This window comes from Monodelphis domestica, chromosome 1, assembly GCF_027887165.1.
Source record: "Monodelphis domestica isolate mMonDom1 chromosome 1, mMonDom1.pri, whole genome shotgun sequence".
Lineage (NCBI taxonomy): Eukaryota > Metazoa > Chordata > Mammalia > Didelphimorphia > Didelphidae > Monodelphis > Monodelphis domestica.
Genome location: NC_077227.1, coordinates 76,763,529 through 76,789,808, shown reverse-complemented (window position 1 = coordinate 76,789,808; position 26,280 = coordinate 76,763,529). Strand labels below are relative to the sequence as shown.

Genomic DNA, 26,280 nt, shown 5'->3' with positions numbered 1-26,280 from the left:
AAATTATCTCTGAAAGTCTGCTGGCTCCCATTTTATATTTTCATTGAGAAGTTATTTGATATATGATGTACCATTCTTAACTAGATTGTATAGCCCTGAGGAGTTGGCATATAGGTTGGCATTTGCTGATGCCATTTCATTCACCTTTTTTTGGTAAAGGCATTTCCTATGTGCTTTACTGTTCTTTTATAAGCTTAACTTTTTTTGAGAAAACTGATTCCCTGAGTACATTTAAAATTGTTGCTTCTTGTATAGATTTCTTCTCTTATCTAGCCATGTTGCCAAACTTCATCTTAACCACAATTTGCTCACACAGTACAATGATTCCTGCAGAAGAGATCAAATGTGGTGGCTCCACTTCTGCCACACATGACAGAACCCCACAGAAATACTGGCAGATTAGTCCCACTTAATCCTTATTTGTTGTTCTTCCAGATTCAAGTATAAATGACATAGTTTAGCTAGCTATCATGCCAAGCACTCTTTAGGCTAATCTTCTATTATTCAACCTCCATAATCTTTTCCTTTCATTAAAAATTATTGAAATATTTTGGTTTTGCATCATCTTCATCTTATCCCTTCCTCTACCCCTTGACACAAATAATAAAAAAGAGCAGTTCAGCAGAATTAACCAATATATCAACTGAGTCCAAGAGCACATGGAATTTTCTATACCTATAATCCCCACCTTTACAAAGAAGCCTCCAAAATTCACAAATTAAATTTCCACAAATTAAATAATTTCTAAGGTCTCCTTGGGATACCTCATGTTTTTCATCAATTGAATTTCTACAAGAAGTGATGATTATCACAGTTAACATTAATTCTCATTAATCTTAATTGGTAGCTTATTCAGATAAATTAGGTTGAAAATGCTGCAACTGTAAGCAATTTTATCCTTTTTTCCCTAGTTTGCTATTGACTGCTACTCTAACAAACTGATAACTTGAATATACACATACATATACATGCATGTTTTCACATTATCATTGAAGGAATTTCTACAAATATTTATATACATATGTATATGAGTATGCATGTTTGTATTATCATTAAGTCATTAATGACTTGACTCTGAAAAGACTTTCATTTCTTCTCTGATAAGATATGGTAACTGATTTTTTAGTGGTTTGGTGCTCACTAATGTTTTCTTATTCTCTTCATGAAGAATGTATTCATGATAAATTAAGTAGGAAATTTTTATTTAATCTAATAAAGGCTTTTTAATTTCTTGGTCTAAAATCATATTTTCCAACATTTTCCCACCAAATGTGCCCACCTTTGCACTGAATCACCAAGTATCAGGGTATATAATGGTTTAGTCTGGTATATCTTTTCAATTTCTTCATAAGATTTCTCTACTACCTCATCTTCTGCAATAAATGTACTGTAATTAGTCTTCCATTACTTCTAGAGCAAGTCCCTCTAATATATAGCAAGGCTAGACCTCAGATAGCAGAGTCTGGGATTATATTTTAAATTTCTAATAGACAGAATATGCTTAACGCCAGTTATCTCTGTGATCGTTTGTTTGCTTATGTTCATTAATAAGTACTGGTAGGTGAAATGACCTAGTGTCTCATGAAATGTTTTTGTTTTTTTCCTTTGGACAAATGATAATATTCACTCTGAACTCCTTTATTTCCCTCTCTGAAGAGAACCAAGCCATGAATTGTCTTTCCATTAGGCTGCAATTCTTTATGTCTTCTCGTTGCATTTATAACCAGAATATTAGTGTCAGTGTTTTTTGGGTGCTTCTGGAGCATCTTAACTCATCAATCACTGGACAAATATTACACATTTAGAGTATCAACAGCTGAATGTTTTAAAATGGTGTAAGAACTGAGATGCTTAGCATCTAATCAACTTTTCTACCACTCTCCTACAAAGAAGCAGAAGAGAGTGGAACATGACTTAGATGCATTGTTTTTCTAGGTTCATGGACCATTAAGGACTAAGAAAAGAATTATCACCTAGTGATCAAGCTTCTCATGTAAGTCTTGCCATTTTTGGGCTGGGCATATCATATATGGAGTCTGTTGCCCTTCCAGTACTTAGTATGACTTTTAAAAGTCTATATTCCATTGGCATAACTTTCAAGAACCCTGGATCAACTATAGGGTATGACAATACATTGATATTGAATTTCTATAGAGGCTTATCATGTATAAAAACTAAAATAAAATTCTATGAAATGTTATTATTAGTAATAATAGTGTTACTTCCCTTTCCTCTAACTTGTTTCTCTGTTCCTAATATTTCTATCCTTTAACTGCTACTATACAATGTTGTTATCTTCCTAAAATGTCATCTCCAACATGTCACGTTCATGCTCATAATCCTCTTTAATAGCTCCAGGTTTTAAAGTTTTCTGAAGTTTGGCTCTAATCTACTTTGCTATCTATATCTCACCTCTACTTCCCAAAATACCTTCTGATTTAGCCAAACTTTCAAAGTCATTATTCTAAAAGCACATAAAGCAAAATTTCACATCTTTCTTCCCATTTGAAATTCCTGTCCCCTTGTTTCCTTCATAGTACCTATTTAATAGTATGCACACTACAAGGCCTAGTTTAAGTAACACCTTAGCCCAGAATGTCTTTTTCTTCCACTATATTTTTTGGCATTGACAATTATTATTTACATTTCTTTGATATCTCATATTGCTATCCAATTTTCATACATATACTGTGTCTTTATAGTTGATGTGTGTGCTTTGGCTAATTTATTTAAGCATTTATTCTCACCTGTAAAGAGAGTGGAGGTTTGTGTATATTATTAATTTCATTGTTGAAGGCATATTATAGCTTCCAAACTAGGTTTCAATTTAGCAAACATTTATTACTCATATTAGGTGTTAGGCACTATGCTAGGTGCAGGTATGTTAAAGGCAAGAACGAAACTGTCTTGACCACATTGAGAGGAAACAATATATAAATAGAAAACGACATACAACATTTATTCAAAGTAATTTCCAAGGAGATAGCACTAGCAACTAGAGGTATCAGAATTATCTTTTTTTAGGAGAAGGTATTTGAAATAACTTGAAACTTGGAAGGAAGCTGGGACCCTGGGAAAAGGTGAAGAATGAGTTCATTCTAGGCACTGAAGACAGCCTTTGGAAAGATGTGCAGATGGGAGATGTAATGCGGGAGGATGTGGGATACAGGAAGCAGGCAGTTTGGCAGAATTTAGAGTAAAGGATAGTAATATACAGTAAGTCTAAAAAAAATAAGCTGAAGCCCTATTGCAAAAAGCTGTAAATGTCAAACCAGGGAGTTCATATTTGATCACAAAGGCAAGAAGACTCATAGGAATTTCTTTAGAAGGGAAGTGAAATGGTCAGACCTATGCTTTAAGAATATATAATTTGACAGCTGTGTGGACAAGAGGTTGGAAAGGGGAGAGTCTGGAAGCATGGAGACTCGTATGGCCACTCATGAAACAGTCTTTGTTAAGAGAGGATGAGGGCCTAATGAACTGGGATTAACTAGCTTCAGAATCGTACTCAAAATGCTTTGCCATTAGCAGTCTTATGTGTCACATCATGGTGTCTGAGTGTCTCTTGGATCATTAAAAACAGCAAATATAATTGTTATTATAAAATATCATGGCTTTAATCTTGACCGAGAAATCTATAGTTTGTTTCCCATATTTGAACAGAATATATTTCCAGCTTTTCTTTCATTGCTCTACAATTAATCCTTTTCCAATACAGAGAGCCCAGTTCATGTTCTTGCCAAATTTTCCTCCACCATCAATAGTCATGCCAAAATTCTACCTATCTTTCAAGGCCTAATTCAAATGTTATTTCTTTCATGAAACCTTTTTTGATTCTCCCTCCCTAAAGTGAACACGTCCTCATGAGATCCTCAGGGAACTTTGTTTTAATTTTTTGTATGATTTTTTTAACTCATCTCATATTATTTTTGGTATTATTTAAATGTACATGCTTTAGCTGTTTTATTAGATAATAAGCTCCACGAATGCTGAGATCCTCCCTTTTTTTTTTTTAAACCCTTACCTTTCGTCTTGGAGTCAATACTGTGAATTGGTTCCAAGGCAGAAGAGTGGTAAGGGCACTAGGCAATGGGGGTTAAGTGACTTGCCCAGGGTCACACAGCTGGGAAGTGTCTAAGGCCAGATTTGAACCCAGGGCCTCCCATCTCTAGGCCTGATTCTCAATCCACTGAGTCACCCAGCTGCCCCCTTCCTCCCTTATTTATTTATTTATTTTGTATCCTCGCATCAGAATTTGGCATGGGATAGCTTTAAGAAAGAGTTTAAATGCCATGTACTGGTGCAGTGCAGAGAGATCTGGATTTAGAGACGAGGACATAGGTATGAATCCTGGAGCTATCCTTTACTATCTGTGTGATGTTGGGCAGACTATTTAACCTCTTTGAGGCCCAGTTTTCTGAATTGCAAAAACTGGTTGAGGAACAGCCAGTGAGATATGCACTGATAGATTCTCTGGCTAAAGTAGCATTTTTCTCAGCAACCAGCTGACTCCCACACAGGGTGTGTGTGGAAAAGACTTTGACTGGGCAGCTAATGAGAGGATTCTGTTTCACATCATAGCTACTCCTAACAGGTAAGCTGGGCTCCCTTAGTTTTCTGATTACTCCCAATGGAAAGAAAGGATCAAAGAGAGGTGCTTACATTTCAAACAAATTAGAGTCTGTGACTCTGTGGAGCTTTCACCCACGGGTCTAAAGCTCTGCAATTCTTTCCCTCATACACACCCTGGTGAGGCCAGGCAAGGACTAGCAAAGCCTCATCCCATTATCTTTATGACCTGTTTATTCTTCTTGTTTGGCCACCGCATCAATATGGGCTTCCATTTTGCTATCTCCATCTATAATGTTGCTCTAACAGGTTGTGATTCTCTGCAATCCTTTAAAATTTTCAAAGATCTCTGACCCATTTTTCTCATTTTCTTTTCACTTCAATTTAGGTAGTAGGCATGGTTTTATAGATAGAAAATTCAGAGAAATAGAGTAATTTAGTAATGGAAGAGACCTTAGATTTAGTTTATCTAGTCCTCATTTTACAGATAAGGCAAGAGAGGCTCAGAGGAATAAAAGTGGCTCCCCTCAATCACAGAGTTAGTTTACAATACAGCTAGAGCTTAAAAAATACCCCCCACACTTTCTGGTTCAATTCTTTTTTCAATTATCCCAAACTGCCCTCTAATAATGTGTCTCCTTTCATTTGGGAAGATAATGCTACCTTCTCACCATCATCCAGGCTTGTACTCAGAGATGTTTTTTTCCAAGAGAAATGATTGATTTGTGCCACTTCTCTCATGCTACTTGACTGAGCTTCCTTTGAAATCAATGACACACACGTAGCATGCTCCAGGGCTACATACAGTCTGTGACTATAGAATGAAATGATGCTTATTGACTCACAAATTCACTTGATTATGAAACTTAAGGCCCTACCTTCATTAATATCCTCTACTAACTTAGCCAGCCACCATAAGATTCAGGTTTTTGTTGTTGTTGTTGTTTTACTAATCTGATGGTTAGAGCTCATTTATTTTTTAAAAAATTATTCTAAACTTGAAAAATATCAATAACTATGTGAATTTCCTTAAACAAACAAACAAACAAAAACAGAAATAGAGCTATAAACTAAACTGTGGACTTCTATTTTATGGTTTGTTTTCAATAGTGCAAATTTAACATTGTTGTTCTAACACTGCTTTGTGCCCCTTTCTGAACTTCCTGCTTTATTTTGTGTAATTTTTAAGATGATTAATTAAAACACTTCTCTTTTTTAGCATCACTATCACTAATATTTTTGCTCTTCAAACTTCTTATCCCCTCAACTAAAAGTTTCACTTGTAAAAAATGTAGTCACAGAAAACATACATTGACAGTGTTTGTAAATATATATATATATATATATATATATATATATATATATATATATATATCAATCTGCATTTCTAGTCCATTACTTCTCTGACAAGAGAAGGGAAGCATAATTTATTAACATTTTTCTGCAGTCATGATTGATCATTTATTGCATTGATCATAGTTCTTAAATTATGCCCACTAATTTTCTTTTGAAAGATTATGGTCATTATATAAATTGTTTTCCTCATTATGCTTATGTTACTCGAAATTATTTCATATAAGAATTCCCAAAGTTTTCTAAATTGATTTCTTCATTTCTTATAGTGCAGTAATATTTTATTTATATTTATATACCGTAATTGTTCACCTCTTTCCCAAATAATGGCCACTCCCCTTGTTTTCAGTTTTCTTTTACCTGAAACAAAAAGGGCTTTCACAAGTGTGTGTGTATAAACTAATATATATATATATATATATACACACACATATATGTGTGTGTGTGTATCCCCCTTCCCCCCCCCCAGCTTTGATCTTTTTAAGAGATAAAATTGGTAGAGATATTACTGAGCAAAAAAGTTATACAATTTAGTGACTGAGTATTCTTCTACATTGCTTTCTAGAATGTCTGAACTACTTCGTAGTTCCACCAGCATTAAATGAGTGAACCCATTTCCCAAAGTACACCACCAACTGTCATTTTCATTTTTTGTTATTTCTGTCAATCTTATGATGGGGTGAGGTAAAACCACAGAGTTGTTTTAATTAAAAAAAAAATAAATTTAGAATATTTTCCCATGTTTACATGATTCGTGTTTCCCTTCTCCCCCCCTACTCCTTCTCCTTTCAGAACTGACAAGCAATTCCACTGTGTTATACATGTATCACTATTTAAAACCTATTTCCATGTTATTCATATTTGCAGTAGAGTGATCTTCTAACATTAAAACCCTAATCACATAGCCATCAAACTATGTGATTGATCATGTGTTTTGCTTCTGCATTTCTATTCCCACAGTTCTTTCTCTGGATGTGGATAGCATTCTTTCTCATGCGTTCCTCTGAATTGTCCTGTGTCACTGCATTGCTACTAGTAGAGAAGTCCATTTATATTTGATTGTGCCACAGTGTATCAGTCTCTATGTACAATGTTCTCCTGGTTCTGTTCCTTTTGCTCTGCATCAATTCCTGGAGGTCGTTCCAGTTCACCTGGAATTCCTTTCAGCATAATCCATCATCATTAGACACCACAATTTGCTCAGCTATTTCCCAATCAATGGACATTCCCTCATTTTCCAATTTTTTGCCACTACAAAGAGCGCAGCTATAAATATTTTTGTATAAGTCATTTTCCTCATTATCTCTTGTATAATTGAAAATCTGTTACCCTAAAAAAAGAACTACATTTCCCAGGAAGTCACTGACTTTCTGTTTTTACGTACTTCCTATAGACATAGGATATTAGTGAGTGGGCAGTACTGTTGGGTCTCTTTCTTGGCCTTGTAGCCAGAATGGTAGTGGTGGCAAGCTAAATGCAGGGATTTTGAAATGGTTAATCAGCCATGGGCACATGGTCTTTATTTTATATCCTCTTTATTCCTTGATTTCTAGTAGCTATTAATAAATCTCCTAAAATATAATATTTTTATTATTGACATCTAATTTTAATTTTTACAGTGATTGTGACCATCTGGAGAAAAGAATTCTCAATTTTTTTAAAAAGATAGCCTAGATAAATTATAAGCTATGTTTTTCCTGCTAAGGCTTTTCACCCACCCTCTCTTTGGAGCTGTTGCCTTTTTCTTTCCCTACTTTTTGTCTGGTTGCCCTCTCTACTGGCCAGGCTATTTTTAGCTTGGGGACTTTTGGCCAAGAAGAGATAAGCTGTTTCTCTAGCCCATCTGCTTAAGCCCATGTTCTGCAGTTCCTTGCTGCTGCCTCTGGTATTGCTGTTGCTGATACTACCTGCTCCTACTCCTGAATCCTCCTCTTAATCTCTGGCCCTAGCCCAGCCTTAGCCTCAGTCTTTTTGGGCTGCTGGTAGCTGCTGCTGTGTCTTCAGAATCACAAACTAGCTGGCAAAAATTGGGGTGTATTTTCCTTAGTTAATGATTAGCCTCCTAACTCCCTCTCCACTTGGCTGAGGAAACTAGTCTTTTACGTTGGGGGGAAGGGAAGAAGGAAGTTACTCTTTCAAACAGGAAGTAAATTACAAGCATGACTTATTTTGTGAAAGGGCAATGCATTACCTATTTTAAAAAGTTTCCAGCTTTAGGATGTTTTTTCATGAATGCAATAATCCTTTCACTTATCTTGCCTAAGATGGGAACAAAAACTCATCTTCCAACAACCCTTTGCCATTTGGGCCTGCCTAGTCTCTAAAATTCATCCAATTTGGGATTCCTCCTCACCATGTTCATCAAGGAATTCTCCCTCACTATGGGAGAATCAAAAAAATCTGACAAAAGGAATCTACATGGATAGAGAAAGGAACTTTAAATAGACTGGAGGTGAAAATTTTAAGCCTTTTCAGACTACATTGTTTTATGAAAGTCTCTATATTGTATTTTGATGATTGTTTTGTTCAAGATTTAATTTTGTTGTTTTAAGTTCATATATTAATGTATTCAATACTATTGTGTTACACTGAATCATTTTAATCTACTGTGTTTTAAATATTGTTATATTTTGTTACCTTTCTCCTACAACTATAATGAACAAATATTATTGAATAAGCTGATAAAAAACAGCTTTTTCTTCCATTTTGGCTTTGTAAATTGTCACATAGATGATGGATGGACTTCATCAAAACTGGTTACAATTTTATAACAATCTTTGGAAATTTTAATGAGCTAAATATCTCAAATTGATTTTAAGTGATCTTTAGAAATGATTTTTTTTCAATAACTCTGACTGATCATTTTGTCTGCCTCTGAGTTATTTGTAACAAGAGGTCAGGTCCATTTTAGCAGCTGAAGTGAAGCACAATTATAATCCCCACCTCTTGCATTTGTAATAATGTGAAAGGATGGGACATCACAGTTTCATACCAAAGGAACTGGGAAGTTGATTCCAGGGCATAGTACCACTGGATGGCTCCCAAGAGGGAGCATCTCTCATTTATAACTCCTCAGCTTACTATAGCCTTCCACCAGAATAATCTAGATTCTTGGTGACATTTTTAGAACCAACATGAAGAGTACATGGGTTTGTTTTGTGTTTTTTTTTTTACTCTAGACTCCTCTGCCACATTTTGTAATGATGGTAGTAATAGATTTTAAAAAATATCTTAGCCAAGGTTCAAACATTGCTACACCTGAAAAAATTGTGACAACTATTCATTAATTTTAAATGCCATACAACAGATTCATGTAAAATATGATAGTGGGTTTGTTTGCCATTGTCATTAAATGGGCTATTATAACTTTTGGGATTTTGATACTTTTGAATGTGCATTACCTGTTGTATTACTCTTCTTTATAAAAAATTGTTACTTTGTAAACAGTGGATCATGGCCAAATTTGAAAAGGAAATGGATATCATTTTTAGTGAGAAACCTTTGTATTCTACCTTTACTTAGTTGACATGGCATGTCAATGATTGTAAACTATATATTTTTGCTTTTTAAAACTTTATTAATGTTTTTGCTTGCATGTGCAATATACTATTTCAGTTTTATTTTGTAACCTTTTTGTATTTGAAGCACATGTCAATAGTATTAAGATTTTTAACTTTTTTATTTTGCAGTAATATAAGTTTAAATGACATTTGCTATAATATTAATGCATACCCAAAAGCTTTAGACTATAAAAATAATGCCATTGATTGTTTAAAAAAATTATGGGACTTTGCTTAATGATTCTGTTTGATTCCAAGAGAAGGGAATACAAAAAGAGCCATTGCACAGTGCCAAAGAAGCACAAAAGCTACTTGTATTGTGCCAATTGAGCACAAGGTCAAAAAAAAGACCAAACCAATCCAAGTAGGATTGATGAACTTCTAAGCCAATACAAAAGGACTTGAACCCAGGGTGAGACTCAAGGTTGTAATGCTCGGTATATGTTAAGACATAGAACACTTTATACCACATTCTTTGTGAAATACTCATAGACAAGTACTGAAGTTTGGCTATCATCCTGGCTCCCTCTATCCCTGAGAGTGAAGGTAAAATCAGACCAGGGAATGACACTTCCCTATTACAAAAAAATCTAGTCCTTTTTTCCCTCTTTTAATATGGCAACTTCCTGTAGTTTTGGCTACAAATGGGTAAGTGAAATATTACTGCATTTTGTACTACAGATTTGTGGGACAGATATCACATTAATTGAGCCCTGATTCAAGGACCTATTATAGATTTATTTTTCCTTTATTTAAAATTTTTTTACATAAGACTTTGATAGTCTATATTTCATCCAGAAGATATCTTTTCTCTTTTATTTGGATTTTTAAAATGTCTTTGATTTCTCTTGCCAATTGATTCATATACCTCATAACTCAGCCATGCATCCCTAAGTGATCCCTATGTTTTTCAACACCCTCTTCAGGAGGAATGTATTATTATTCTAAAATGCAAAGTTTAAATTCTTTTTGAGAGTAATTTTAGGATAAGAAACATGCTACCTCTCTGAGTCCAGAAAATGAACTATTTGGAGAAGACACCATGAAGATGCCTCCACAGACCATACACTGCACCAGAAGATCCAAAGTGAACTTTGAGATGTGGTGATTTGAACTGTGTGGGGTTGAATGCATTTGTTTTTGTATGTATACTCTTATGCCAAAGTGGACTGTCCCCTAATTGGCTTTTTGTCAATGAGCCTAGCAATCATTGGTTTTGTTCTCTTTTCCTTTTATCCCCAAATTATTGTAATTTCAAAGTTGGTTATGTTTACAAGATCCATTGGAGAGACTCGTCTTCCACGGATCTCAGGGGGAATGTATAACTGAAAATATGTTACCCTAAAAAATAACTACATTTCCTGGGAGACCACTGACTTCCTGTCATTAAGTACTTCCTATAGACAGAGGATATTAGTGAGTGGGCAGTCCTCTTTGGCCTCTTTCTTGGGCTTGAAGCCAGCATAGTAGAGGTGGTAAGCTAAGAGCGGGGACTTTGAAATGGTGAATCAGCCATGAGCACGTGGTCTTTATTTTATATCCTCTTTATTCCTTGATTTCTAATGATCAATAATACATTTCCTAAAATTTAACATTTTATATTCTTGAGATTTAATTTTAACTTTTACACTCTTTGGGGTACAAACCCAATAGTGGTATGGCTGGGCAGTTTTTATTTGAATTTCTCTTATGGTTGATTAATGATCTGACATACTTTTTCAAATGATTATTAATAGGCTGCATTTCTTCCATGGAAACTGTTCATAACCTCTTACTATTTACCTATTGAGAAATTGCTCCTTTTCTAATGTATTTGTTACAATTCTCTATCTTAAAAACAAGATTTTTATCCGAGAAATCTGACATAATTCTCCCTAGTTAACTATTTCCCTTCTAGTTTTAACTGTAATAATTTTGTTTGTGCAAAATCTTTTTAATTTTAGATAATCAAAATTATTTATTTTATTCTTGAAATATTTACCATATTCCATCTTTCCATATCCATACCTGTAAAAGTTATTTTCTTTCTTGATCCTCCATTTTGCTAATGATACTATTTTTATGTTTAGGTCATGTTGAGGCTGTTTATTGTGGTATAGTGCAAGATACTGCTCTAATATTAATTTATCTTAACTTTTTCCTAATTTTCCCAACTATTTTGCAATAGTAAGTCCTTACCACAATTGTAGAACCTTGGACTTATTGAGCACTGTGCTACTTGTACAATTGCCTCTGGGCCTTGTGCAGCTAATGTATTTATCTCATCAAATTGTCCAGGAAAGAATTTTAATGATTATTGAATTGTTGTATAATTTGAGATCTGGTACAACTAGGTCCCCTCCCCACTTTTATTTGTTACTTTCCTTCATTTTTCATTTTTGACATTTTTGTTCCTTGGGGTGAATTTTGTTCTTATTTTTTCTGACAGTATAAAGCAACCCTATAATAGTCTGGTTGGTATAGCAGTAAATATGATAGCTGATTTAGGTGGCATTGTTATTTTTATTATACTAGCATGGCCCAATCATAAAAAATTAATCTTGCCAATTTGTATATGTCCTTATTTCTGTAACTTTTTAGTTCTGTAGTTGAAGTCTTATAATTCTTATCTGTGTCTTCTTTGCTGGAACCACAGGTATTTTATTCATTATATCTTTATTCTGAATGGAATTCTTTTTTATATTTCTTCATGCTGAGTTTTGTGGGTAATATACAGAAAGATTCATGATCTTCTCAGTTTGATTTATATTCTACTCCTTTATTGAAGTTATTTCAATTAATTCTTTAAATGAAGCTCTAGGATTCTCTAAATCAGTGGTTCTTAAAAACTTACCACCATGGTAAAACTTTCCGGTTTAAGCAAAGCTTTGGCAGAACCTTTGAGGTAAAAACCTCAACAATGATTAATATCTATTAATGGACAGCATAAAGTACTTTTTTTTTTAAGTGAGGAGTTTCAAAGTTCTATGGAACACAGTATAAGAATTGTTGCTCTAAGTAAACCATCATGTTTTATAGAAATGCTTCTTCTTTGCCTATTCTTGTTTCCTCAGTTTAGTGTTGTTTTACTGTTTTAGCTAGTATTTCTACAGGTGTATAAAAAAATTGATGACAATGGACAAACTTGCTTTACTCCTGATCTTACTGGAAAGGCCTCTAATATTTCTTGCTTATAGATAATGTTACTTCTTGTTTGTGAGCAGATATAATTTATTATATTAAAGTCAATTTATTCCCAATTCTATACTTTTTAAAGCATGAGAATATTTTTTAGCAAAAGTTTTTTCCTGCATGTATGTAGAGCGCAAAGCCCAAAGACTTCCATAGAGCAAGGCTCTGGAGGAAACATACCCTCAGTAAAACCAAGCCTCTAGTGCTCCTGACCCCACAAAGGTGTTTTGTCTTATGCTTCCTACCTCACCTCATTCTTCTTACCCCTCTGGGACTCCTTGACACATGTACTTATATATTCATCTAATTTTTGTCATTTTAAAAATTATATGTTTATAGTTTTACTACTATTTTAACAACCTGACATTGCTGGGATAAATCCAAAATGGTAATAGTACATAATACTTTACTTATATTGTTGCCATTGAAGTAATATTTATTAGAAATATTGGTTTATAATATTATTTCTCTGCTTATCTTTCCCCTCTCCCTCAAAGTATCCATTGATAGATTTTAGGAGGTATACATACCATCTAGTATTTTAAAAAATCCTATATTTTAATTTCAGTATAATGGTTTTTCTTTGTAATCCTATGTATTTTAGTTTATATATTAAAAAAAAAACTATTATGAGAAGGGGCCCAAAGCCTTCATCAGATTGTCAACAAGGTTCATGATACAAAAAAAGACTCCTTTTTAAGGGCTTCCTCAGTTTCTTTTTCTGAGATTGTATTATTTAATTATTTTCTTATTTTTCTAAGTATTCAGGCATTTATTGATTAAAATCTGTCAACTGCATGTAATTATACAAAACCCTTTCTAAGAATTGCTTTTATTTTTCATTTATGTTATCCTTCCTGGCAATTTGGTTATCCTCTTTGCTTTAAAAAATTCAATTTGTTAGTAGTTTAAAAAACCAGATCTTGGTTTTATTTATAAACTCAAAGGATCTTCATTTTAATTTTGTTTGCTTCTTTTTTTTATTTTAATTTTTTTATTTTTGTTTGTAGTTTTCTAATTTGATTAGCTGCATGCTTAATTCATTGATTTGTTCTATTTCCCTTTTACTGAAGAAAGTGTTTTGAGATAAAATTATTTTCTAAGGACTACTTTGACTACATCCTCACTGTTTTGACATTTAAAAAATATTTCATTTTTTATAATCAAGTTATTTCTTATTTTTATATTTGTTATTTGACTTACCAAATCTTTAAGAATGTAGTTTCCAGAGGGTGGAGTCAAGATGGCAGTGTAGAGGCAGCAAAAGTTCAGACCTTGGAAACCCTTCTTTACCAATTACAAACTAAATGTCCTAGGGGATGTAAATCAAACCTAACAACAAGACAGAGCCAAGAAACCCTCCTGCTGGACTGAACTTAAAAGATATGCCCTGCCCAAGCCAGATTTTGAAAACACTCTGGTTTAAGGGGAAGTAAGAAGGAAGGTCCCAGAACCCCTCCCCCACCTAGAGCACTAAAGCTCTAGCAGCAATTGGAACGTCTGGGCAGGGAAAGGCGCTGGTCTATAGGGAGTACCTTGTGGGCAAAGCTGTACCAGGCTCAGAGAGTCCAACACAGGCAGTGGGGAAGTAGATAGAGAAGAAATTCAGAGCTCATAGCAGGCAGCATTTGTAGCAGCAGAGACACTCCATATTGCTCCCCCCCCATTCCTGAAGTTATGGCCTCAGGGCACATCCAGCAACCTAGCTGGACTTAATCCCATCAAAGCCTTCAGGGGGCAGGGAAACTCAAGCTCCAAAACCCCTCCCCCACAGACTGCATTGAGAGATTTACTGACAAAGCTCCAAAGGTGAAGAAGGAAAGAAAAGCCCCAAACCACAAAAAAATGAGAGGAGCAAGAGCTCAGGCAATTGTAGGGAGTAAAAAAGGAGTAAATATGAGCAAACAACAGAAAAAGAAAAAAGAAATTACAATTGACAGCTTCTATGCAGGCAATGAACAAAGAGCAAATAGAACAGAGAAGGATGAGGGAATACCAAGCCAAAAAAAAAAAGGAAACCCAGCAAATTGGATACAGGCACTGGAAGAACTGAAAATGCAATTCAAAACACAATTAAGGGAGGCTGCAGACAACTGGGGAAAGAACTTAAAACCTAAGAAAACTCATCTGGAAACAGAGGCCCTTAAACTAAAACAAGAAAATAGTGTCTTGAAAGCCAAAATCAACCAGCTTGAAAATGAGACAAAGAAGATGAAAGATGACCTCCAAAGTAAATCAGACTAGAAGGAGAAGGATGAGCAAAAAGCTAGGGATGAAATCCAGTCTTTAAGAACCAGAATACAACTAGAATCAAGTGACTTCACAAGGCATCAGGACATTATAAAACAAAATCAAAAGAATGAAAAAAATTGAGGAAAATATAAAGCACCTCATTTACAAAGTGTTCCAGGAGAGACAACTTAAGAATCATTGGTCTACCAGAAGACCATGACAAAAGAAAAAGCATGGAAATCATACTACAGGAAATTATCTAAGAGAACTGTTCCAATATTCTAGAACAATAGGAAAAAGTGGGGATTGAAAGAATCCACAGGTCACCTCCTGTACTTAATTCCCAACTGGCAACACCCAAGAATGTTATAGCCAAATTCAAGAACCATCAGACCAAAGAAAAAATATTACAAGCTGCCAAGAAGAAGTCATTCAGATACCACAGAACCACAGTGAGGACAACACTGGATCTGACTGCATCTACACTGAAGGATGGAAAGGCATGGAATATGATATTCCGGAAAGCAAGGGAACTAGGTCTACAACCAAGAGTCAACTACCCAACAAAATTGACTATATTCTTACAGAGGAAAGTATGGTCATTTAAAAAAATAGAAGAATTCCAAGCATTTGTAAAGAGAAGACCAGACCTAAACAGAAAATTTGATGCCCAAGCACAGAATTCAAGAGAATTATGAAAAGGTAATTAAAAAAGAGGGAAATAAGAAAAATGAAACAAAACAAACAAAAAACCAAACTTTTTTAAAGAGACCCAATAAGTTAAAATTATATGTATCCCCATAAGCAAAGAGGTCATTGGTAACTTAAAAATTGTTATTATTACCTGGGCAGCTAGAAGAATTACACTTAGAGGGAACAGTGACAAACTGTATAGGATAAAATGCCAAGACATAAATATGTATATAGATATATGTATGCACAAATACATATATATATATGTGTGTGTGTGTATGTATGTATGTATGTATATACAACTAGAGCTTAAAAGAGCTTAATAAAAAAAATGGGAAAAGAAATAAAAGGGGGTAAATTTATATTTCACAAAGAAGTTCAAGGTGGGAGGGGAGAGAACATCAATACAGTGGAAGGGTAAAGAGGTTGGAGATAGGAAATACTCAACTATGCATTGAAATTGATTCAAAGAGGGAAGAACAATACAATCTATTGGGGCAGAGAATTGATTTGCACCCTATAGGGAAGCAGAAGGGTAACAAACGGACTGGTGATTAGAGAAGCAGTACAAGGGAGGGAGAGGGTGGGGGGAAGTTTAAAGTTTGTAAAGAAAATAAGAAGGGAATAAGAAGGGAGAGGGGTAGAAAGGTAAGTAAAATAAGGGTGGGAATTAGGGGGACTGTTTAAAAACAAAACATTGGTGAAGAATGAAATAGTGAAAGAAGAAAAGTCAGGACTAGGAGTAGAAATCAAAATGCTGGGAAATACATAGCTGGTAATCAAAACTCTGAATATGAATGGAATGAACTCACCCATAAACTGCAAGCGAATAGCAGAGTGGATTAGAATCCAAAACCCTACCATATTATCTACAAGAAACACACATGGGGAAGGTAGACATGCATAGGGTAAAAGTAAGAGGATGGAGTCAAATCTATTGGGTATCAACTGATAAAAAGAAGGCAGGAGTCTCAATCAATCATGATATCTGACAAAGCCAAAGTAAAAATAGATCTAGTTAAGGGATAGGGAAGTTAATTACATCCTGATAAAAGGCAGTATAGACAATGAGGAAATATCAGTACTCAACATGTATGTACCAAATGGCATAGCATGAGAGACTTGAACCTTCTTTTATCCGAACTAGATAAATTGAACCAAAAAATAAATAAGAAAGAGGTAAGAGAAGTGAATGAAATCTTAGAAAAATTAGTGTTAGTAGATATATGGAGGAAAATAAATAGGGACAAAAAGGAATACACCTTTTCAGCAGCACATGGCACATTGACAAAGATCGACCATATTTTCAGTCATAAAAACATTGCAAAAAAGTGCAAAAGAGCAGAAATAATAGATGCAACCTTCACAGATCACAATGCAATAAAAATAATAATTAATACAGGTACATGGAGAGACAAATCAAAAATTAATTGGAAATTAAATAATACGATTCTCCAAAATCTGTTAAAAGAACAAATCATAGAAACAATTTCATTGAAGAAAATGACAATGATAAGACATCCTTTCAAAATCTATGGGTTGCAGCCAAAGCAGCACTCAGGGGGAAATTCATATCCTTGAGGTCATATATTAACAAATTAGAGAGAGCAGAGGCCAATGAATTGGGCATGCAAATTAAAAAACTAGAAAGTGAACAAATTAAAAATCCTTAGATGAAGACTAAATTAGAGATCCTAAAAATCAAAGGAGAAATTAACAAAATTGAAAGTCAAAGAACTATTGATTTAATAAATAAGACTAGAAGCTGGTTCTTTGAAAAAACAAGTAAAATAGACAAAGAATTGGTCAATCTAATTAAAAAAAGAAAAGAACAAAACCAAATTGATAGTATCCAAGATGAAAAGGGAGATCTCACCTCTAATGAAGAGGAAATTAATGCAATCATTAAAAATGATTATGCCTGATTATATGGCAATAAATATTGCAATCTAGGTGACATAGATGAATATTTACAAAAATATAAATTGTGTAGACAAACAGGGGAAGAAATAGACTACCTAAACAACCCCATATCAGAAAAAGAAATGGAACAAGCCATCAAAGAACTCCCTAAAAAGAATCCCCTGGTCCAGATGGATTCACAAATGAATTCTATCAAACATTCAAAGAACAACCAATCCAATATTATACAAACTATTTGACAGAAAAAGCAAAGAAGGAGTTCTATCAAATTCCTTTTATGACATAAATATGATACTGATTCCAAGGTTAGGCAGGTCAAAAACAGAGAAAGAAAACCATAGACCAATCTCCTTAATGAATATAGATGCAAAAATGGAAAATGACTCCAGCAAGTGATCATGAGGTAGGATTCATACCAGAAATGCAAGGATGGTTCAATATTAGGAAAACCATTCACATAATTGATCAAATTAACAAGAAAAGTGACAAAAATCACATCATTATCTCAATAGATGCAGAAAAAGCCTTTTTACAAAATACAACACTTATTCCTTTTGAAAACATTAGAAAGCATAGGAATAGAAGGGCCTTTCCTAAAAATAATAAACAGTATATATCTAAAACCATCAGCAAACATCATCTGCAATGGGGACAAACTAGAAGCCTTCCCAATAAGATCAGGAGTGAAACAACGGTGCCCATTATCACCGCTATTATTTAACATTGAACTAGAAACACTAGCAGTAGCAATTAGAGAAGAAAAAGAAATTGAGGGTATTAAAATAGGCAATGAGGAGACCAAGATATCACACTTTTCAGATGATATAATGGTCTACTTAAAGAACCTCAGAGAATCAACCAAAAAGTTAGTTGAAATAATTAATAACTTTAGCAAAGTTGCAGGATACAAAATAAACCCACATAATTCATCAGCTTTTCCATATGTCTCTAGCAGCAAGAATTAAAAAGTGAAATTCCATTTAAAATCACTCTAGACAATATAAAATACTTAGGAATCTATCTGCCGAGACAAACACAGGAACTATATGAACACAACTACAAAACACTCTCCACACAATTAAAACTAGATCTAAACAATTGGAAAAACATCGACTGCTCATGGGTAGGACAAGCTAACATAATAAAAATGACAATCCTGCCCAAATTAATTTACTTATTTAGTGCCATACCCACTGAACTACCATAAAACGTTTTTACTGAATTAGAAAAAAAAACATAACAAAGTTCATTTGGAAGAACAAAAGATCAAGAATATCAAGGGAAATCATGAAAAAAAAAACATGCGAAGGAAGGAGACCTTGCGGTCCCAGATCTCAAACTATACTATAAAGCAGAAGTCATCAAAACAATTTGGTAGTGTAAAAGATAATTTTAGCATTGTGACCTAAACTACATTAATTATTGGTTGCCATGGATATCCCAAATAATAAAAAAAATTTACCCAAGTAATTCTGGAAATTTGTAGTGATTTAATTAATATAGTGGAAAGAAATTAAAGAAGAAGGGAGAAGGAAAGGGTGTAGGATTTCTCCTGCCTGGCTTGTGCCAGGTGGGAAGAGTAGAGGCTCTAGAAGGTAAGGTTTTGAAGAGTTAAAGAGGAAGGAACCAGCCTGAATTCCAAGAGGACTCAGCCAAGATGCCTGAACCTGCCAAAACCCAAACAAATAGCTGCCACCATGCCAAGATGTCAGAATGCTTAGCACTCTGCCAGCCAGAGACACCTCTCCGAGAAAAGAGAGAAGAGAGGAAGTGATGAGCCCTATATAGATGGTTTTACATAACTTTCCTGCGTCTCATCTGTACCAATGTTAGTTTAGCTTGACTTAGGACATCCCAGTGGTCTGTCCGCTGTTTCAGCACATGTCTGTTGAAGGCCATCTTCTCAGATACTTAATCCTTGAGTATGGTGCAGACATTCCTCAGCTTGTTAAACTAAGTAGGGTGGAGAAATGTAGAGTTCCCAAGATTTGGTTCTGTTAGACCAAGTATCTCCATTGTTACTAATCAGGAAATAGCTAACTCAGATCTTCTAAAGTACGGTCTGAGTATGGTGGAGTAGTTTTAAAATTCACAGTACTTGCTAAGAGACAGAAAGGAGGATCAGTGGAACAGACTTGGGGTAAGTGATCTCAGCAAGACAGTCTATGATAAGCCCAAAGATCCCAGCTTTTGGGACAAATACCCACTATTTGATTAAAAATTGCTGGGAAAATTGGAAGACAGTATGAGATAGATTAGGTTTGGATCAACCTCTCACATCCTAGACCAAGATAAACTCAGAATGGGTGGATGACTTGAATATAAAAAAGGAAACTATAAGCAAATTAGGTGAACACAGAATAGTATACATGTCAGACCTTTGGGAGGGGAAAGACTTTAAAACCAAGCAAGAGCTAGAAAAAAATCACAAAATGTAAAATCAATAATTTTGATTACATCAAATTAAAAAAGTTTTTGTACAAACAAAACCAATGCAACCAGAATTGGAAGGGAAGCAACCAATTGGGAAACAATCTTCATAACAAAAACCTCTGACAAAGGTCTAATCACTCAAATTTATAAAGAGATAAACCAATTGTACAAAAAATCAAGCCATTCTCCAATTGATAAATGGGCAAGGGACATGAATAGGCAATTTTCAGTTAAAGAAATCAAAACTATTAATAAGCACATGAAGAAGTGTTCTAAATCTCTTATAATCAGAGAAATGCAAATCAAAACAACTCTGAAGTATCATCTCACACCTAGCAGATTGGCTAACATGACTGCAAAGGAAAGTAATGAATTCCAGAAGGCATGTGGCAAAGTTGGGACATTAATGAGTTGCTGGTGGAGTTGTGAATTGATCCAACCATTCTGGAGGGAAATTAGGAACTATGCCCAAAGGATGCTAAAAGACTATCTGCCCTTTGATCCAGTCATAGTACTGCTGGGTTTGTACCCCAAAGTGATAACAAGGAAAAAGACTTGTACAAGAAAGCTGAGCTCTTTGTGGTGGTAAAAAATTGGAAAATGAGGGGATGCCTTTCAATTGGGGGGGAATGGCTAAACAAATTGTGTTATATGTTGGTGATGGAATACTATTGTGCTCAAAGGAATAATAAAGTGGAGAAATTTCATGGGGACTGGAACAACCTCCAGGAATTGATTCAGAGAAAAAGGCGCAGAACCAGGAGAACATTGTACACAGAGACTGATACACTGTGGTACAATTGAATGGAATGGACTTCTCCATTAGGGGCAATGCAGTGATCCTGAACAACTTGGAGGAATCTATGAGAAAAAACATTATCCATATTCAGAGGAAAAACTGTGGGAGTAGAAATCCAGAAGAAAAACAACTGCTTGAAAAATGGGTTGAGGGGATGTGGCTGGGGATGAAGACTAAATGAACATCCTAATGCAAACACCAACAACATGTAAATAGGTTTTGATCAAGGACATATGTAACACCCAATGAAATTGCGTGTGGGCTGTGGGAAGGGTGGAAATAGGGGAGGGAGGGAAATAATGTGATTCTTGTAATCTAATTTTTAAAAGTATGTAGTTTCCTTTTAAATGTGAATTATTTCTTTAAATACTCTTTTTGTTATAATTTTCATTATCCTGTGGTCAGTAAAAATTATGTTTATATTTCCAATTTTCTGTAATTGTTTAAAAGGTTTTCTAGTCCTATTACATGGTCAGTTTTGTAAAGGTTCCATGCACAGATTGCAAATATGTATATTTCTTTCTTTCCCTCTCCATCTGGGCATTTTTACTGGCTATCCTTATGTCTGTAATACTCTCCCCCTTCATCTCTGCCTCCTGCTTCCTGGCTTCCTTTAAGTCTTGGTTCAAATCCTACTTTCTACAAGAAGCCTACTGTCCTCAACCTCAGTGTTAGAGGCTTTTCTCTATTTATGCTGTCCAATTCATCCTGATATACCTTATTGAGATGGTAATTGTTTGCATGTCCCTCTGATTGGACAGTTTTTTGAGAGTTTTTGGTCATTTCTGAAAGCAAAGATTGTCTTTTACATTTTCTTGTATCCCTAGAACTTAGCACATGCACTTAAAATGCTTCCTGACAATGAGCTAGTAGATCTAATATTTCCAAAATTTTGATCCTGTCCTTAATGTCTTTTTTATTTATCATTTTCAGATTTGTCTAGGTATAAAAAGCAAATAGGAAGGCCCCGAATACTATAGTTTTTCTGTATATTTCTCTTCTTCATTCAATTAACTTTTCCTTTAGGTACTTAGATACCATAAGTGCTTATCTATTATGTACTGATAGTATTTCTCCTTGGTACCTTTAAGCATAATGTAATATTTCTGCCAGGTCTAACATCGTGATTTTTTACTTTTTGCAGTAATTCGGACTTATAAATTCTGCTCTAGATCTTCACTTTAACTTTGTTTAAATGTTTGCATTCCAAGTGTATTCCTTATAAACAATATGTTTTTTGATTCTGCTTTATTAATCCAAGATGCTTCCTTTCTTTCATGGGTAAATCCTCACTCAGATTCACCTGTTATGATTGTTAATTGCATCCTTAACTCCATGATATCTTGTAATTTTCCTTTTTTCTCTTCTCCCCTCACTGAAATTTTTGTAAAGAAAGAGAAGGAATCTGATCAACACTAGTCATCTGTAACTGAAATAGTCTATTCCAATTCATATGTCCTTCATCTTTTCCAAGCCCAGATATCTACTTCTTATAAGAATCACACAAGTATATCCCTTTTTAGTCTCTTCTTCATGACAAACCCCATAAAGTCAAAATTTGTTTTGCTTGCATTTATTTCTTTCTTGACTCAATTTTCCCTTTTACACTTAACATTGCTCTTTCCCAATCTCCATCTATTTCTTTGTGGAATTTAACAGTTATTTATTCCAAATACTTTGTGTGTGTGTGTTCAATTCTCCCTGGTCTAGTTCCCATAAGAGTAAAGTACATGAGATGCCTACTTCCTCCGCCCCTTCCTCATTGTTTGTATACTTGGATATCCCACAAATACATGATGATGAGTTCCTTCCCTTTCCTTACTTCTGTTTCTTTATCATTGTTCTATTTGGAGTCTGTTTCAGACTTTAACTGGAGCTGTTTGTGGGATAGTAGGATTCCTCTATGGCCTTTAATGTTGCCATAAATATGTTCTTAACTAGAAGTGAATTAATGTTAATGAAGACAAGCTCACAGTTCAGTTCCTGGATAGTATATAAGGTTTCTTTCCATCATGTGGTCACAGGTCATATTGATGATTCATACTCAAAAATCTAGTCAAGACTTCACAAATCAGCTAGTGTAAGCTTCTCAAAGGGAAATTAAGACACAGAGAGGTGAATTAGGTGAATTACCCAAGATAAATTAGGCATTTAGGAATCAAACTTAAGTCTCCCAACTCTCCATACAATACTAATTTCACTATGACATGAGACCGCCAAGATTCAATCTCAGTAATTTCTTGGATTTGCCATTGTTAACCATTTATAGTAGGTAAGCAATAACTTAAATGAGCTAATTGCCTTTTGTTCTGGGAAAAATAATTTGGAGCATATGGCTGCCCCCTAGTGGTAAGTTTGTAGTTATCTTGTCCAAAGGATTCCAAGAAATGAGTTACCAAGAAATAACTCATTACCAAGAAAAATGCATTTTCAGTGTGCACTTTCAACTCCACTAATTTGTGCCTTATATAGTCTTTGTTATGAAATACCTGGTCATTCTAGAAAGAAGGCTCTCAAGAGGCAATTTTATTTTCTAAAAGGATAGCTCTTAAAAAGGCCATGAGATAAAAAGCTAATTTGTATATTCCACTTCTTAACATTAGTGACTGATTTGGAGTAATACCCTTTTATATTTGACTACAATATAAATTTGAAGGCCATTCCCTGAAGGATTCTTTTTGCTTAGACTGGCTGTAGTTTTCTCAAGGTAACTCATAAAAAAGCCGCATGTGGAAAAGTTCTTGAAATGACAACTAATTAAAAGTTCATTTTTTTTGAGATGCAGTTTGTTAGATATCTATAGATCAGCTCTTTCTGAGTCAGTGCTATAAATTAGAATATGAAGCGGACCTCAGTAATTCCCCCAGAAAAATGCTTAAAGCTGTATAGCCTGAGCAGTATGCAAGGAAATGGTGACTATTGGGGTAACAAATATCTCTTTTTCCAAATAGATTCCATGAAAAACTGGTTAGCCATGGAGAACAAAATCTCCTTCTGCCCAATGGCCTAATGGAGGCAGAAGTAAAAAGAGGGTAGTGTTGGAAACTGAATGATAAAGCACTAAGTTCATGGATAATAGAACTGGGAGTTAAAAGATACCTATTATTGTAAGGATTTATTTCTTCTAGGACTTCCAAGATCCTCATTCCACCCTCAACATACCCCCAAATTCTATGACTCTATGTTTCTAAGTCTTTCGACTTGCTAGATAAAGAAAACTAGGATGCATATAAAGAATGCCCTTAAAGTTTTTTTCCAAGACTAATTTTATTTTTAAAGAACTATTTCTCATAATTCTTTTTTACTCAAATTATCCTAACCAGAATAAGAATAGAACCTTAAATAGAGTGATCAAAGATGATTGGGATATAATGTGGACTAATGAATTCCTTAAGTTAGCCATGGCTTTTATGTTTGTTATTTTTTTAACTTACCTGAACAACAGATCAGAAAAACATTAAGTTGCAAAACCTTCTATAAAGTGCCATTGAATTAGTATGGAAGAAGGAGGGCAGAAGCAGATGATATTTTTAGATGGCAATGAAAAATCCCATCACTAAACCCCTATGTCCTTAACAAATTCTCTTGAAGATTTAATCACAATGTAAAATCCACAAGTTTTTATTGACAGTATTGGATTATCAAATGCATAACTCTCTGAAGGGGTAATCATTCTATTTCCCAGATCTCCATTACACATTCCAAGAGACTTCTGGCAGTATTTGTGGAAACTGTGTCCTGGTTTAGCCCTGTAAATTCCTTCCAGAGGAGATATAAGACCTATTCTTTTGGCTGCCAAGTTTTGTGCTTACAAGGTGTAGAATTTATTAGAGAAAAAAAAGATGAAAAGACAATTTGATACTTTTTAAAAGTCCTTTTACCTAAAATTTCTTTAATAGAGCTGAGTGTTTCAGAAGTACAACTACTTAGTTCTTTTAAGACTTTTTGCTAAATAGATGGGCCCTGTGAAGCATCTTAAAGACAGATACCCTTAAAGACTTAAAGGGTAACATCCCCTGTGGCTCTATGGTGAACCACATGGATACACCTCTCATGGTATAATGAAAAAAGCACTAGACCTGGAATCAGATGGTCCCATCTTGAATGCTTCCAAAATGGGCAAGTTAACCTCTTTGGGTCATCTGTAAAATGAGGATAAAAACATGAGTGCTACCTCTCTCACAAAGTAATTTTGCAGGCAGCTCTTTGTCAATTATATTACATAAGAAATATGAGTGATTATTACCATTACATTCCAAAGCAATAATTTTCAGGGCAATAATCTTGAATGAAATCAAACTATGAGAATTTAAAGGTTCAAAATAAATACAAATAAGTAACTATGAGCAAACAGAAAAGGCAGAGATGTCAAATTTGTGTAGTTTAAGGGGTTGTCTTAGAAAGATCCCTGTGTAGCCCTCTAATTCAGTTTAATTTTGGCTTAAGTCTTCCATCTCTGGCTTACCATAATATTTACACATATTCTTAATTTCCACCCTGCTTTTATCTTTACTGGTCCTAGATCGAAGACACTATGATTTTTTGTGGCCCACTGCATGAACCAAAAGAGAATATCCTAATGGAGTTCCATTGAACTATAATAGTAACATTTCTTTGCATTTTTAAATGCTTTTTTCCCTATTTCAAAGTGCTTTATCACAATGGATAATGATGAACATAGTAAACATTTTGTATTGTACATCAAGGTTTATAAAGTACTTTATATTTTATTTGATCCTCACAACAACCCTGTGAGGTAGGTATGATTATTATCTATATTTTGTAGATGAGGAAACTGAGACTGAGAGAGGTTAAATACAACTTGCTTGGGGTTACATGGCTAATAAGTCTCTAAGGCATGTTCAAACTCAGATCCTCCTGATTCCAATCCAGTGTTCCCACTACTAGATCACTGGGATACCTCAAATCACAGAGTTAGAGTTAGAGTGGATTATAGCTCATCTAGGCCAGTGATGTCGAACTCAAATTGAAACAGAAGAAACCAATCCACATACAAGGATCCCTGTGGGCCACATACTGACTTAGTTTCAAAATGTATTTTTATCTGTGTTTGTATTTTTATTTATTTGCTAAATATTTCCTAATTACATTTTAATCTTCTTTAAGCTACATTTAAGAATGCTGTAGGCTATGTGTTTGACACCTCTGATCTAGCCTGCTAACTTATTTTATAGATAAAGAAATTGAGGCCAAGGGAAGGTAAGTGACCTTTTTAGGATCCTCTATATGGACAGGAGGTGGCAAATCTGGGAACCAAATCCAGATCTCTGATTCCAAGCTCAGCATTCTTTCCCCTCTTCCAACAGTCCCCACAAGTTATTAGTTTATTATCTCAAATCTTCTCTAATTCTAAAAATACCACAATTCTATACTGATGCACACACTTTCCTGACACTCTGAGGGGGAAGATGGGGAATACTTACTAGAAATATGACAATGATAGCAGCTTAATTTTGAGTGTTCTTCAGTGCAGATCTTGTTAATGGGCTCTAGCTATGTCATACATCTCATTTAACAATGATAACA

The 26,280-nt window shown here is 34.6% G+C and overlaps 1 protein-coding gene across 1 annotated transcript in view; it reads right to left on the bottom strand.

Annotated features, from left to right (window-relative positions):
- Positions 1–26,280, bottom strand: part of HPSE2 (heparanase 2 (inactive)) — a 753,270-nt gene that overhangs the window by 163,858 nt on the left and 563,132 nt on the right. The gene's annotated exons all lie outside the window — the stretch shown is intronic.